The 14,735-nt window shown below is 30.9% G+C and overlaps 1 long non-coding RNA gene across 1 annotated transcript; it reads right to left on the reverse strand.

Moving 5' to 3' along the window:
- Nucleotides 1-13,188: 13,188 nt before the first annotated feature.
- On the reverse strand, nucleotides 13,189-13,832 carry LOC130903048 (uncharacterized). The gene is made up of 2 exons (XR_009060530.1): nucleotides 13,510-13,832; nucleotides 13,189-13,448 (listed from the first exon to the last, which is right to left on the reverse strand). It is a non-coding gene; the product is annotated as an uncharacterized LOC130903048 (long non-coding RNA).
- Between the last annotated feature and the right edge of the window lie 903 nt (nucleotides 13,833-14,735).

The raw sequence follows: 14,735 nt of genomic DNA on the forward strand, positions 1-14,735 counted from the left end.
TGAACTTAATAATCCAATTGAATGTTTCCTCACATCCCCAAACATATTAAAATAGTGATTTTATTGCCCCGATTCATTCCAGAAACATTGACATGACAGATAGTTCTATCAGTAACCATGAAGATGAAGAGTGGTTGAAAGAGTTACAGAACCTTCCATCTTGTTCTATAGGAATTGGAGGTAGGAAGCAGTCAATGCAAGAAGAAAATGAGCGGAAGAATGAAAGGAACTAACCAATGCTAGGAAAAAAGTCACTAACCTGAATATTCGATTGAGAGCTACAAAAAAATGATTATGAAAAGGCAACTCTCTGCGAACGTTTTGTATGGAGAAGGAACTCTCACGAATATTACAAAACATCTCTTTGTGAATATGCAATTACGATATAAGATGAAATCCCCATTGTTACAATCTGAAAAGAAAACTGACCTGTCATTATTTTATATAGGACCTAAGATGTACAGATATTTGCGACAAAAAGGGTTCATTTTGCCAGCAATATCAACAGTTAAATCATGAGTTGCCAATTTCCGTTGCAAACCTGGATTTAATAAAAAAATTTTTATGCACAATATTATAAATTATTGATGTTCTAGAACAGGGGTGCTCAAACTTGAACTGCTGGCAATCTACCTCAATATTTTTAGACTACTTACGATCGACTCTGAGAGGCTGCAAGTATGTGTGATGCAGGGTTGTCGTACATACACGATACACCCTACCTACCTAGGTAGGGTGTACCGTAGCATATATAGATATTAGCTTTCTGCACAATATAGGTGCATTATTTTAGTCAAGGTTTGGGTTAGGTTTAGTTAGGTTCTTCTCTACAATATCAACGAAAAAACTCATAGTTAATCAAAATTGCGAGTTTATTGGTTGTTACAAAACAAAAGAGTTGCATATGGTGTTAAACCTAACTAAAGAGTGGCTTTGGATGTTGAAGGTGGCACTGCATGTCCTCAGCATACTTTTCATAAGATGGTACGTAACCACTGAGTGCTAATCGCAAGCATGATGACATATGATCGTCAGTTAGTCGATTGCGATATTTTGACTTAATTATCTCCATTTCAGAAAATGCAGACTCGCACAAGTAAGTTGACCCAAACAATGCCGTCAGTTGAAGGGCGATTTGCCTTAGATTCGGATATTTATCTTCAGATATAAAACACCAGAAATTTGTATCAGATGCTGTAGCTTTGAGATGTATATCTAATATAATCTGCACCAACTCATTTTCAACAGAACATGAGTTCATATTAAACTGACTTGCTATTTCAGTAGCTAATTCCTCAATGTTTTTTCATGAAAAAGGATGACTCATAAATGATGCTATATTTTCCAATTTACTGCAATCATAAAAACGCATTTCGAATTGTCCCAAAATATTTGATAATTCAGCCTCATACGTATCATAATTAAACTGAGGAATCCTTGCTTTCAAAGACGGAAAATGTTTCAGATCCTTTCTTTTCAGTTGATCTATCATAAGTTGCAATTTACTTTTGAATCCGTTTACTGCGCTAATCATCACAATAATAGTTTTTCCTTTACCTTGAAGCTCCAAGTTAACGATGTTTAAGTGCATTGTGATGTCAGTCAAAAATGCCAAATCAGTCAGCCATTTGTCGTTTTACAAAATATGAGTTCATCACCTCTTTCGTCTAGAAAAGCTGTTATTTCGGGCAATAATTCTTGAAACCTTTGTAGGAACTTTCCGCGACTCAACCACTTGACGTCTGTGTAAAGAACTAAATCAGTGTGTTCAGCTGACTCCCTATCTTCCAACTGCAACTGAAAGAACAATTTTTGTTGCAATGCCCATAATTTCCTCTGTGTTTAAAACTTTGGAACACAAAACTTGTTGATGTATAATGCAATGGAATGAAAAAAATGAAGGAAATACTTCATTAGCTCGACACAATGCCACAAAACCGTTTTTGTTTCCAGTCATTGCTGCTGCTCCATCGATTGTAATGCTCACTAATTTATATATTGGTAGCTCGTAGTTTTTTACAGAATTAAAGAAAACTTCATATATATCTTCGCCACGGGTCTTCCCCTTCAGAGGAATGATTGTAAAAAATTCTTCCTTAGCCGACATGTCATTGAATACCATCCGAATAAAAATACACAGCTGGGCAGTGTCTGTCATATCAGGGGATTCGTCGAACTGCAAAGAAAAGTATGTACATTCCATGATATCATGTTTTAGTTTATCTGCAATGTCCTGATAAATGACTTCAATACGCCTTGTGACAGTCGGACGTTCTGAAGTTCTCTAATAGCAGACATGATTTCTGTTTTATTTTTAAAATCTCCAAATAAAGTCTCACCCGCTTCAATAAATGCTTCCTTCATCACCGATCCATCTTCGAATGGTTTCTTGTGTTTCGCCAATATATGAGATATTTTAAATGACGCGATCGTAGCAGCTTTTGATTGTTTGGCTGGTCTTGTGAACATGGTTTGTTCTTTTTTCAAACAAGATATAAAATCAATTACTTTTCGTTTTCTTAATTCACTCTGTGGCGGAAAATCCTTTTGATAGTTTTTATGAACCGCTTTATGATGCCTCTCTAAGTTACCACGCTTAGGTATTGCAACTGACGCACGACAAATAACACAAATGCATTTATCCTTCACCATACAAAAGAAAAATTCTTCCTCCCAATCCTTATTAAAATGATACGTTTTAGATTTCTTCACTACACTCATTTTCCACTATTTAATAATAAACTTTGTATCGACGTAGTATCGTTATCAAGTTACAATTCAGAATGACTCCAATTCATGCAGGCGCAACATTTATATCGGCGTGAAAGAAAGTCTCGAATGTTCCCGTCAAACGCGCCGCCCGAAACTAGGCAGTACAGTCTAGTCTAGAAACAACGCGGCTTTTCTTTGACAAGTGCCGCGCGTTCCTTTGATAAAGCCGCCTTTTGCCGCAAGCAGTATTATTTTATTACGTAATACATTTTTGTAGTTTAGTTACCTACCTACTTATTAAAAATTTTGTTCTTCCCGAGATCTATTCAAAAAGCACTCGCGATCGACTGAGCACCCCTGTTCTAGAACCTTCATGCTAAAAAATTATCATCTAGGTATCTTTAGAATTTTAAGCAACAAATAGATTTAGAAAGCTCAGAATATCGGCATTTCTTCAAGAAAGGACATATTGCACAATATCATTAATTGAATTATTAGTACGATATTGTATTATGAGACATTTAGTATATTTCATCTCGTTACGTTTAAAATATTAGTATAGTTAAAACTTTTGACAAGTTATTGTTTTTGATTTTATCAAATATATTAATACCGTTCGAAAGCGGAACAAAATCAAAAATATTTTTCCCAGGAAGAAAGGGGAAAATGGATAAATCACATAAATCAACTAAAAGTTAAAAAAAACATACAAAATAGCCAGGACTTATTTTTTCGCCTCTTCAAAATATCATCAAAATATGAATGTTTCAAAAATACATTCATGACAGAGGTTGTGAAATCGCAAATTCATATTATTTCAGTCACCAAAGGCCCTTTGGTGACTGAAATAATATGAAAAAAAAAATTATTTAAAAATTTTGTAGAGAAAAATGTAGATATTTGTGTAGCAAAAAAGGGCAGTGAAATAAAAGCCAGGGGATTAGGGATTATTTTGAACATTTGAAAGTGTTTGAATTTTAAAAGTCAACAATTGTCAGAAATATTTTAAGTGAATGAAAGTAAGACGGTCAATAAGTGTTTTTTGTATATTAAAATTATAGAAATTTTAAAATGTCGTTTTTGAGTAAAGAAATCAATTTGTATTACAAAAATTTGGTAGTGACAAAGTTCAATAACTGGTTGAAGTTGGTTAAGGAGAAGAAAAAACAAACTTATCAAGACCAAAACTCAATGGTATCATTCCAAGCTCCAAAGGAGGAAAAATATGCTAACGGTAAGAAGATTATCGTGACTGCTGCAAATAAGTTCGATTCGTCACCACCAATGAACTGTAGCGACGCCAATTCCAAGGATGTGAAAGAGGAGGAACATATGAACTTTTCGAACGAGAGTTTCTACGAGAAAATGAGATCACTTCAAGAATTCAGAAACGTCGGTCTCTACGTGTATTACGACTCTTGCGACAAGTATAGATACCTGTCCGACGTGAAAAATCCCCTGAATCTATCTGACAAATGGTATTGTTGGATGAATCCAAATGGGAGGTATAATAGATGCGGAATCAAAGAAGAATAAAATCTTTTTTATGTCAACGTTTCGATAACGTTGATTCAGCTACTGTTATGAAGAATAATGTTTTATAAAATTGTTGGTCCCAAGCTGACATTAATGAAAAAATTCGAAAACTAGAACATCAATAATATTATAAATTATTACTGTTCTAGAACCTTCATGCTAAAAAATTATCATCTAGGTATTTTTAGAATTATAAGCAATAAATAAATTTAGTAAGTTCCGAATATCAAGAAAGGACATATTGCACAATTGAAGAATTCTACAATGTCATTAATTGAATTATTAATACGATATTGTATTATGATACATTTCATCACGTTACGTTTAAAATATTAGTATAGTTAGAACTTTTTACAAGTTATTGTTTTTGATTTTATCTAATATATTAATACCGTTCGAAAGCGGAACAAAATCAAAAATATTTTTCCCAGGAAGAAAGGGGAAAATGGATAAATCACATAAATCAACTGAAAATTAGAAAAACATACAAAATAGCCAGAACTTATTTTTTCGCCTCTTCAAAATATCATCAAAATATGAATGTTTCAAAAATACATTCATGACAGAGGTTGTGAATTCGAAAATCATAATATTTCAGTCACCAAAGGGAAGTATATATATTTTATATACTTTTGTGCAAGGATCCTTCTTTCTATCCCAAATTTAAGTGATTAACAGAATAATGAAAAATTATTTGTTTCATTTGTTAATGATACACGAATTCATTACAAAAATCCTTTTTATATAAGGTGGATGATGATAATATGGCCATACTGGTAATATGGCTACTAACTACAGTTAGTTCGAATGAGTTCCACTAGAATGCGTGTGGATTCTCTTCGGGCAGGTCACCAAGGCTTGTAGAGTCCATTATTTGAGGGGTGGAAGCTTTTCAGTGAGCAGTAGCCATTATTTTGCTGATCCGTTGTGAAAAGAGAGACGTTGCTACTAGGTGACGCAGGTAAGTTCACAACTATTTCTTTGTGCAGCTATGATATGCAATTGATCTGACTGTAGTTTTTAGAACAGTTTTTAATACTTAGTCGACTGATAACATTATAAAGTAAGCAATTGTTTGTATTAATCTATATTTTTAGTATCAACTAAAACCAGTACTTGTTGGTGGTATGGCCAACCCTGGCCATAATAGCTGCATTTGGTCATATTAGCAACACTTATTTAAAAATTTCGCTATATTGGTTATTCTTGTTCCAGAAATGAATCCTGTGGAGAGAATCTGGAGTGAAGAGGGTCTAAACCGAGCAAATGAAGACGTGAGAGCCCAACGTCTGTCTGTAAATGCTGCAAGTAAAAGGTATTCTATTCCAAAGCGAACTTTTCGCCGTTACCTTCAGGCAAACGTAGTAACAAAGACCAAATTGAGTTGTAAGACTACTCTCACCAAAGAACAAGAAAGTGAATTATGCACTAGAATATTCCGATTAGCGGATGAAACATTTTGGGATCATCACGGATTAAATTATTTTAATACTCACAAAGGGGAACAAAACATATCCAGGCTCAATTTTGCTGATGTTTTCAACCCAACTTGGGCAAAGTTGAACACAAGGAAATCTTGTGAGCGGATTCAAGGCTACGGGCGTATACTCCTTTAATCCTCTTGTTATCCCAGAAGAAGCATATGCCTAAAGTACTCTCACTTAACGACCAGATCCTCCCGCAGAATTGTACACCAACGGTTTGGTTATCAATCAAACTTTGTGTAACGATGATAACCTAGCCCAGCCATCAACCTCTGAAGCTCAGAAAAATGTAAAGCGACCAGTAAAGATTCAGACACATCCGATTCAGATGACGGTTACTCTCCAACTTCCTCAAGCTCATATAACGAAGTTTTGCCTACTCCAGTGAAGATTAAGAAGACTACTCGAGTAATGAAACACTTTCAGCTCTTCATCCGCTGCTTCTTGCCACTTTGATGAGTTTTCACTTGACATTGCATCTTCATATGTAATTTCCTGTTCTGTTTCATTATAAAAACTCACATCATAGTCTCTCATCCATGCTGCTTATCTAATTTCTCTTCTTATTCTTCCTATATTTTCTTCTAGATTTTCCTCCTCTTCTTCGTTTTTTGAATCAGTATCTATATGTTCCTGGTTTTCTGGTTGTTCTTCGGGTGTATCATTCTCATTATCTATATCAAGTTGTAATTATACATTTTTGGGAATGAAAACCACATCTCTATATATACCAACTTATTTGTGTCAGAAAAATATATGCGATAACCCTATACTGTATCGCTATAGCCTACAAAGATTCCCAAGAAACTTTTGGCATCTAGTTTTGTTCTTTTCTCTTTGTGAATGTGTACAGAACATTTTGTACCAAATTCTCTGAAAATTTTGACATCAAATTTTCTTTTGAACCAAAGTTTATGTGGGGTATATTTTCTGTTCGAATTGCTTCCAACTCTATTGAGAACAATAAATGCTGCATTTAAGGCTCCTGCCCAAAGGTTTTTACCTAAGTTTTTCACCGTGCAACATTGTTCTCATGTCTCTTTCCGTACGTCCATTTTTTTCTGGAGTGTAAGGACATGTAGTCTCGTGTATGATCCCTGTGAAATTTCAAAAAAATTTCCGGATGTTGTCACTGAGAAGATTGGTAAGTTTAATGATGGTAAAATTAAGCTACATATTAAAGAAGACGCACCTCCAATTTTCTATAAGCCTAGACCCGTACCATTAGTTTTTCAAAAAAAAGTTAAGGATGAATTAAATAGATTAGAATCTATAGGTATCATCACACCAGCAGAAACGTCAGATTGGGCAACACCTTTTGTACCAGTTTTAAAAGAAAACGCGATATGCGACTGTGTGCATATTATCGTTTGACGGTTAATAAAGTTCTAAAAGAAAATATAACATATCCTTTACCTCGCGATGAGGAAATTTTTTCTAAATTATATAAAGGGACGCATTTCACGAAACTAGACTTGTCAATGGCATACAACCAATTTGAAGTTAATGAGGAAGCTAAAAAGATTTTAACATGGAGCACTCATCAGGGATTATATAATGTCAATAGATTACCATTTGGAATAACAATTGCAAGTTTTGTTTTCCAAAAATATATTGAACAACTTTTTATAAATTGTGACAATGTTATAAATTTTTTAGACGACATTTTATTGACAGGAGAAACAGAAGAAAAAAATCTGGCAACATTGGAGAAAGTTTTGGAAATACTAAAAAAAGCGGGGTTGACATTTAATCCAAAAAAATGTGAATTCTTCAAAGACAAAATTGAGTATGTTGGACGACACCGCCACTCAAAAGTATCTTTTCTATATTTTCTATCTGCTATTCTCCTTATACTTCGCCCTCCTTCTCTTCTTCATCCTCCCCTACTTCTTGCTTCTCCTTTGCTTATTCTCCGTAGTCTTCGTTTAATTGGATTGCACAGTGACAAAATGTAAAAAAAGCATTAAAAAACGAATGGCAATGCCAATACTGACAACTCCACATCGGATATTACGAATGGCTAATGAAGATGCTAATAGAAATCAAAATGGGGAAAGTGAATCGAATAATAGAGGTAAATATTTAATTACAATAAATATATTTAAAAACTTATGGTATACATGTTGATTGGTTGATTGTAAAATGAATCGACACTGAGGACATACAGACAGCTGCCGAAAATTTGTTGAATGAACATATCACAAAAGTAAAAGTCGTCAAAAGATACTATGAAGATAAGAAGGATATTCACATTGAGAAATCCAAGACATGTACTACTAATATTACCACACTTACTATTACACTGTCTGACGCCTGTTTCGATGTTCTCTGTTAGGCTCTATGTGTTTTGTACAAAACAAAAAAGTATCACAAAGTATAATTTGATTTAAGATCGTTAGTGATTAAATTAGTAAACTCATTAAAGGCACTGAACAAAATATGTAATTTGATCCATTTGTACTATTTCTTAAAAGAAAGACTATCATTACTCAAATTGAATTAGAACAACTACCAAATTCAGTGGTAAGTTCAATAATTACTCATCTTGTACTGGATACTGTGGACAATTTAAATTTTGGTATCTCTTAAATAAATCCCAACAAATCATGTGTTTTTATATATAACCCCGAAGTGATGAAAAAGCTACTTTCGAGTAGATAAACTCAAATATTTGAGATCCCTTAAAACCTTTTCGTAGAAAATATGTATTGTTTTAATTTCTCTTTCCGCTCTAACAACTTCATTATCTCGAAGTCAAACAACATTACTAACTAATTAAATCATACGATAGGATCGGGAAATATAAAAAGTTTTTCTTAGGTGATGGGATGATTAAAAAATGTTTTTAAAGAAATTAAATTTTAAAAATCTGTCTCCACTTTCATGAATAAATTCAATGTATTTTTTTAGTAAATTAGTTTTTCCTTTTCATTGCACAATGAAAACGCAATAGGTCCCTTGCTTCGGGTAATTCATCAGTATTCATGTTTGTTTCCTTTTCCGTTTTTATTGGAACCTCAATATCAGTAACATTATAAGAACATTCTTCTTGTTGGTTACAAGAGTAAGTCTCACTTTTAGAAGCACTTAAAGTTTCAGATGAGTATAATAATTTAATTTAGGAAAATTTAGATGAAGCAGCTTTTTCAGTCTGATGCAAAATACAGAATATGCAATAAATATGCATATTGATGAGTGTGATTTAAGCAATCTAAATGCTTTTAAGAGGTTGGCAATATCTTATACTATTGAATGAATCACTTCTTCCCAAATAGTATTTACAAAGCCAGATCGATAAGTCCATCACAGTCCCAACTGAAACGGCTACACTGCACATGTCAATATGCAGTGTTGTTTTATTACTATTATTACCATATCTATACACCAAAAAATTGCTAACAATAATTTATTCAAACTTCTTAAGTTATTTAAACAACTTTTTTTATTAACATTAAATATATTGATTGAATCTGAATTAACTATCTGTCAAAAAAAACTCGCGTGAAGAACAGCAAGGGCACGGAAGTAAACGTATCAATTTTTTATAAAAAAATTTATGTATATCTTATATGAAAGAATAATCTACATACCTTCAATGTCAAAGACATATGTAAACATTTTTCTTCAAAACAATTAGTAAACACAATTAAGATTTTTACTTCACCAAAGGGTTTGTCATAACCTTTTCAGAATGTAAATAAATTATTCTGTTAATGTAAAACGGTTGTTTAAACTTAAATTCTGGTCCACATCTCTTAGAAGCACATTTTAAGCATTCTCAAAAGCAGCCATGGCATCTTAAATTCAAGCAGTCACAAAGAATATCGTTATTTTTCTTCAATTGTACACTAGTGTCTCTGGATGGCGATAGACTTGCGGAACCATATCGAAATGGTTTTTTTCATTTATTTCAATCGGTGTCTTATACTGATTCGATGTAGGTAGACTTGCGGAATCAAGTCGCCATGATCTTTCCATATTTATATCAGTTTATGGAGAATGTTGACTGGATGCTGTAAGTCTAACGGATTTAAATCGGTTTAATCTTTTTCTTGAAGGCATCTTCAAAGATTTTTTAGTTTGTGGTTTTGTTGTAAGTGAATATAGATATATTTCCGAGATCAAATCTTACTTTCTTCTTATTTGGAGGGCTAACGTTTTGATTCAGTGCTCTGACTCCACTGGATATTAGCGGGATTGCGGAATTATACCGAGAAATCTTAACTAGACATGATTTTGTCCTTGGAGGTTTATCGTTATTTTCCTCTTGCGGTTTTAAATGGGATTGATGTTCCTCGTTGAAGGTTATCGTTATATTTCCCAATCTGCACAATAGTCTCCTCTCTATGGATGTTGTTAGACTGGTAGCATCGAATCGAAATAATCTTTCTTCTTTTATTTCAGTTGTTGTCTCATATTTTTAATCGATTTTAGTAAACTTGTGGTCTGACAGTAAACCTCAATGTTGTCAAATTTTACAATTAATGTTTATTATCTGGACGCATGTTACGTTTTACAAATATTTATTTATAAATCGTAATATAATATAATTAAAATCATCATGAATCTGGCTTTATTTCTCACTAAATTTGGTTAATGGGCAATATTTTCTACAATTGATCTAAACAAAAATATTTTCAAGGCCAAGAAAATAATTTTGGTGAGAATGTTTATAAAAAATATAAGCTAGGCAACATCGCTATGTATTTGTATTCTTTTGCGATAAAATGGCTACCTTTGTTTACTAAATACTAAATACTAAAGCATTTTGAATAGATTTGTTGGAGTGAAATAATTTTTGAATGTTTAGATATTTTTCAAATGACATATTATCTTATTTTTTTTTTCATTCCATAGGTTAGTATCAGTGGAGTAACGCAGCCATATTTGATGACAAATCGATTAACTTTTTACAATATAAAATTGTAAATTCGTACGAAGTTAGAAGCATGTCTTTTCAAAACGTAAGTACAATTTTGCCCTAAATTTAGTTTTTGTTTGTGGTTTTTGAGGAAGTGTCATGCACATTCCCGGAAAAGTTTACAATACGCATGGCACTCGCTTCTGAAAAAACAAATATTCAATTTAGAGCGCAATGGCACTTAACAACGTTTTGGAAAAGCAGAAATTGATAAATATAAAATTGCAAAAAAATTGTTTTAATTATATAAAATAATCATTAATGCTATAGTCACCATGCCCCATTTTATTTTCTTTTAAAACTTGTTTATTGAACATCCCTGGGTACGGCATTGAAAAATGAAATCCTTATACTTTTCGTTTAATGTTTCTTAGGTTAATAAAAAACATTATAGTTGAATATTGCACTTTGTAGTTATTACATTATAAAAAAATTTTACATTAACAAACAAAACCAAAGAGTTAAAAATGTTATAGTCAGATCTGATGTTTTGTGTTTTGTAAAAACCGAATAAAAATTTCAAAATAATAAAAACTTTATTTCTTATAATTCCTTGCAGGTTTGGTAAATATTGATATTTCTCTTACTAAAGTATGGGTAGGTTAGGTTATATATATATATATATATATATATATATATATATATATATATATATATATATATATATATATATATATATATATATATATATATTTGCACAAAGGTATAACTTTGGCATTAAAAGCATACATGTATTTGTTGAATTTTATACATAGCTTGTATTATTAAGAAATAAGGTGAGATTCGCATATATTATCTATAAATATATTTTTATCAGTGCCAAACTTCAAATTATTTTTCAATAAAAAATGTTTGTTAACATAAATGAGGTACAGTTTAATACCACATACATAAAATAAATATTTAATAAATCTTAATTCAAAAAATTTGAAACAAAACAATACATCCACTTTATTTATTTGTTACAACCTAATATTTAGCTTCGCAATAAGTTTAGGTACTTTTGTTGGATATAATAATTTTGTTAAAACGTTTTGTACATTATAAGTTACTTAAAAACAACGAATACAAAAGTTTAAATAAATCAAGAACATTTTATGATATATTACTTTATTTTTATTTAACAAACAACATCAGTTAACCTTTTCGACACAAGTTAACACAAATACGTGGTTCTCCTGTAATTGCAAAGTTGTCGACTCAAACGCTAGTCCATTCACCATATAAATATCTACAAAGTTATTAATCTCTCATATTATAAATAAACGGTAATTACCACAAAGTTAATATTAAGATTTTGAAAACGACGATTTCGGAACACATTCTTAATCAGAGCTGTTCTCTAATTCTAGTAACTTTTAGTGGTGTAATTCAGGTTTTTCAAATTACTCCTCCTATACCTTGTATATATTGTTTTGTTTCATATTTTTAAAATAAGATTTCTTCAATATTTATTTTATGTATGTGGTATTAAACTGTACCTCATTTATGTTAACAAACATTGTTTGTTGAAAAATAATTTGGAGTTTGGCACTGATAAAAATATATTTATAGATAATATATGCGAATCTCACCTTAGTTCCTAATAATACAATTCAACAAATATATGTATGCTTTTTGCTTTTAATGCCAAAGTTATATCTTTTTGTAATATTAAACAATATATATATATATATATATATATATATATATATATATATATATATATATATATATATATATAGTTTAATATTTCTACCAAGAAATATTGAAGAAATAATCTCAATACCATTATTTCCATAATCACCTACCCATACTTTAGTAAGAGAAATATAAATATTTACCAAACCTGCAAGGAATTACAAGAAATAAAGTTTTTATTATTTTGAAATTTTTATTCGGTTTTTACAAAACATAAAACATCAGATCTGACTATAACATTTTTAACTCTTTGGTTTTGTTTGTTAATGTAAAATTTCTTTTATAATGTATTAACTACAAAGTGCAATATTAATAATGTTGTTTATTAACCTAAGAAACATATTAAACGAAAAGTATAAGATGATAGATGTTAAGTATTGTCTCCACCTTACAATATCATCATGTTCTATTAAAACACTCTTACGGATTCTTTTCAAATATTTAAAAATTTATACATATTACATGAATATTTAATACACACTAAATAAAAAAAACAGGGACACACACTACCTACTTTTATTTCTATATTTGATAAACATAGGTATTTTTAAATATAATGGCATGCAGATTGTATAAGGGAAAGTTATACTTTATTTTTTATTTATTACTTACACTAGATTATTTGTTAACATCTTCATATGCTTGTCTTTATTTAAAACTTATTTTTAGTTTTATTAATTTTATCTACATTAATGTATGAATATGGAGATAATAGTACCTGTATAACAAATAATTATTTTTTGTCTAAATAGATTATTTAGGTTGGTTAAAAAAATCATAAGTTACAACAAATAAGTGGGCAATGATAAAATGTTTTTTATATAAAACATGAAAAAAATTACTTGATATTGATTTCTTTCTTAAGTTTGTATAATGATGAACGAGAGACAATTTGTAAATCCGTATTTTTCTCAATTTCATTTAAAATTTTGTCAATGTGGGGATCTCATTTTTAAAAAAGAAACTATGTACAATTCGTCGAATGATACTTTAACTAGTTTCATTAAATGTTTTAACAAGGCCTGGACGACCTCAAGAATGTTTTGGACTAACAACTGTTCCCGTACTTCGATATTCTTTTATCGTACGATATACAGTCGATTTCGCAATCCCTAAAAAGTAACAATGTTTCAAGTTAATTTCATACAAAAATGTAATTTTTCTACAACTTACCCATGGTTGTGACAATTTTAAACACGACATCAGTAAACTTGATTTTTGGTTGATCAGTTAAAATTGGTTTATACAAATTTATCATCATACTCTGTTTTTCGTTTAGTGATAAATGCGCAAACTTATCAATTTCCGTCTTTTTGAGAAGAAAGACCGCTGGTAGTTGGAGTAGCATCCATATTTAATCAAAAAATTATACAATGAGTTCTTACAAGAACTGTTTTTTTTTTAAGTTTAATTAAAGCAATGCACAATAACCAGAAATGACGAATAAACAAGTTTATGGAAAACAAGTACAAAATATTTTTAGGTTAGGTATTGACAAGTATTATGTCACAGGTGTGTAAAAAGTATCTAGCCAATCAGAAGTCATCAGAAATGCCAACTTAAATTAAATTTACTCCTCGTAGTTTAAAAACAAGGTATAGTATGTTGCCGTTTCCCTTTCAACAAAAAAATTATACAACGTTGTAAAATATTATTTTGTTTATATTACTTTGTCTAACATATACACTAATACCATAGTATAAAGAATATTCTTTATGCAATGGTAATACTAATGTTACTCATATGTGTAAGACTCCTATATGGACAGTTGGTATTACATATTTGTTGTCTACATATTTTCGTTTTGTTTTAGATAGTTAAATTATCGTAACTATAGCGGTTTTATTTCGTAATGTACAACGCGAAAAATCGTTTTTTGTTATTTTTTATTTCCGATACGTAGAGATATCATCAATAGATGATTTTTGATTTGATTAAAGAGATTTAACGAGATAAACATTTGAAAGTGTTTGAATTTCAAAAGTCAACAATTGTCAGAAATATTTTAAGTGAATTAAAGTAAGACCGTTAATAAGTGTTTTTTGTATTTTAAAATTATAGAAGTTTTAAAATGCCGTCGTCTTTGAGTACAGAAACCAATTTGGTAGTGACAAAGTTCAATAACTGGTTGAAGTTGGTTAAGGAGAAGAAAAAACAAACTTATCAAGACCAAAATTCAACGGTATCGTTCCAAGCTCCAAAGGAGGAAAAAGATGCTAACGGTAAGAAGATTATCGTAACTCCTGCAGATAAGTTCGATTCGTAAAATATCCCCTGGATCTATCTGACAAATGGTATTGTTGGATGAATCCAGATGGGAGGTATAATATATGCGAAATCAAAAAAGAATCGATCGACGATAAAGAAAAGGAGCTGATGATATTTAATAAATATAACGC

Source organism: Diorhabda carinulata, chromosome Y (genome assembly GCF_026250575.1).
Source record: "Diorhabda carinulata isolate Delta chromosome Y, icDioCari1.1, whole genome shotgun sequence".
NCBI classification, from domain to species: Eukaryota; Metazoa; Arthropoda; class Insecta; order Coleoptera; family Chrysomelidae; genus Diorhabda; species Diorhabda carinulata.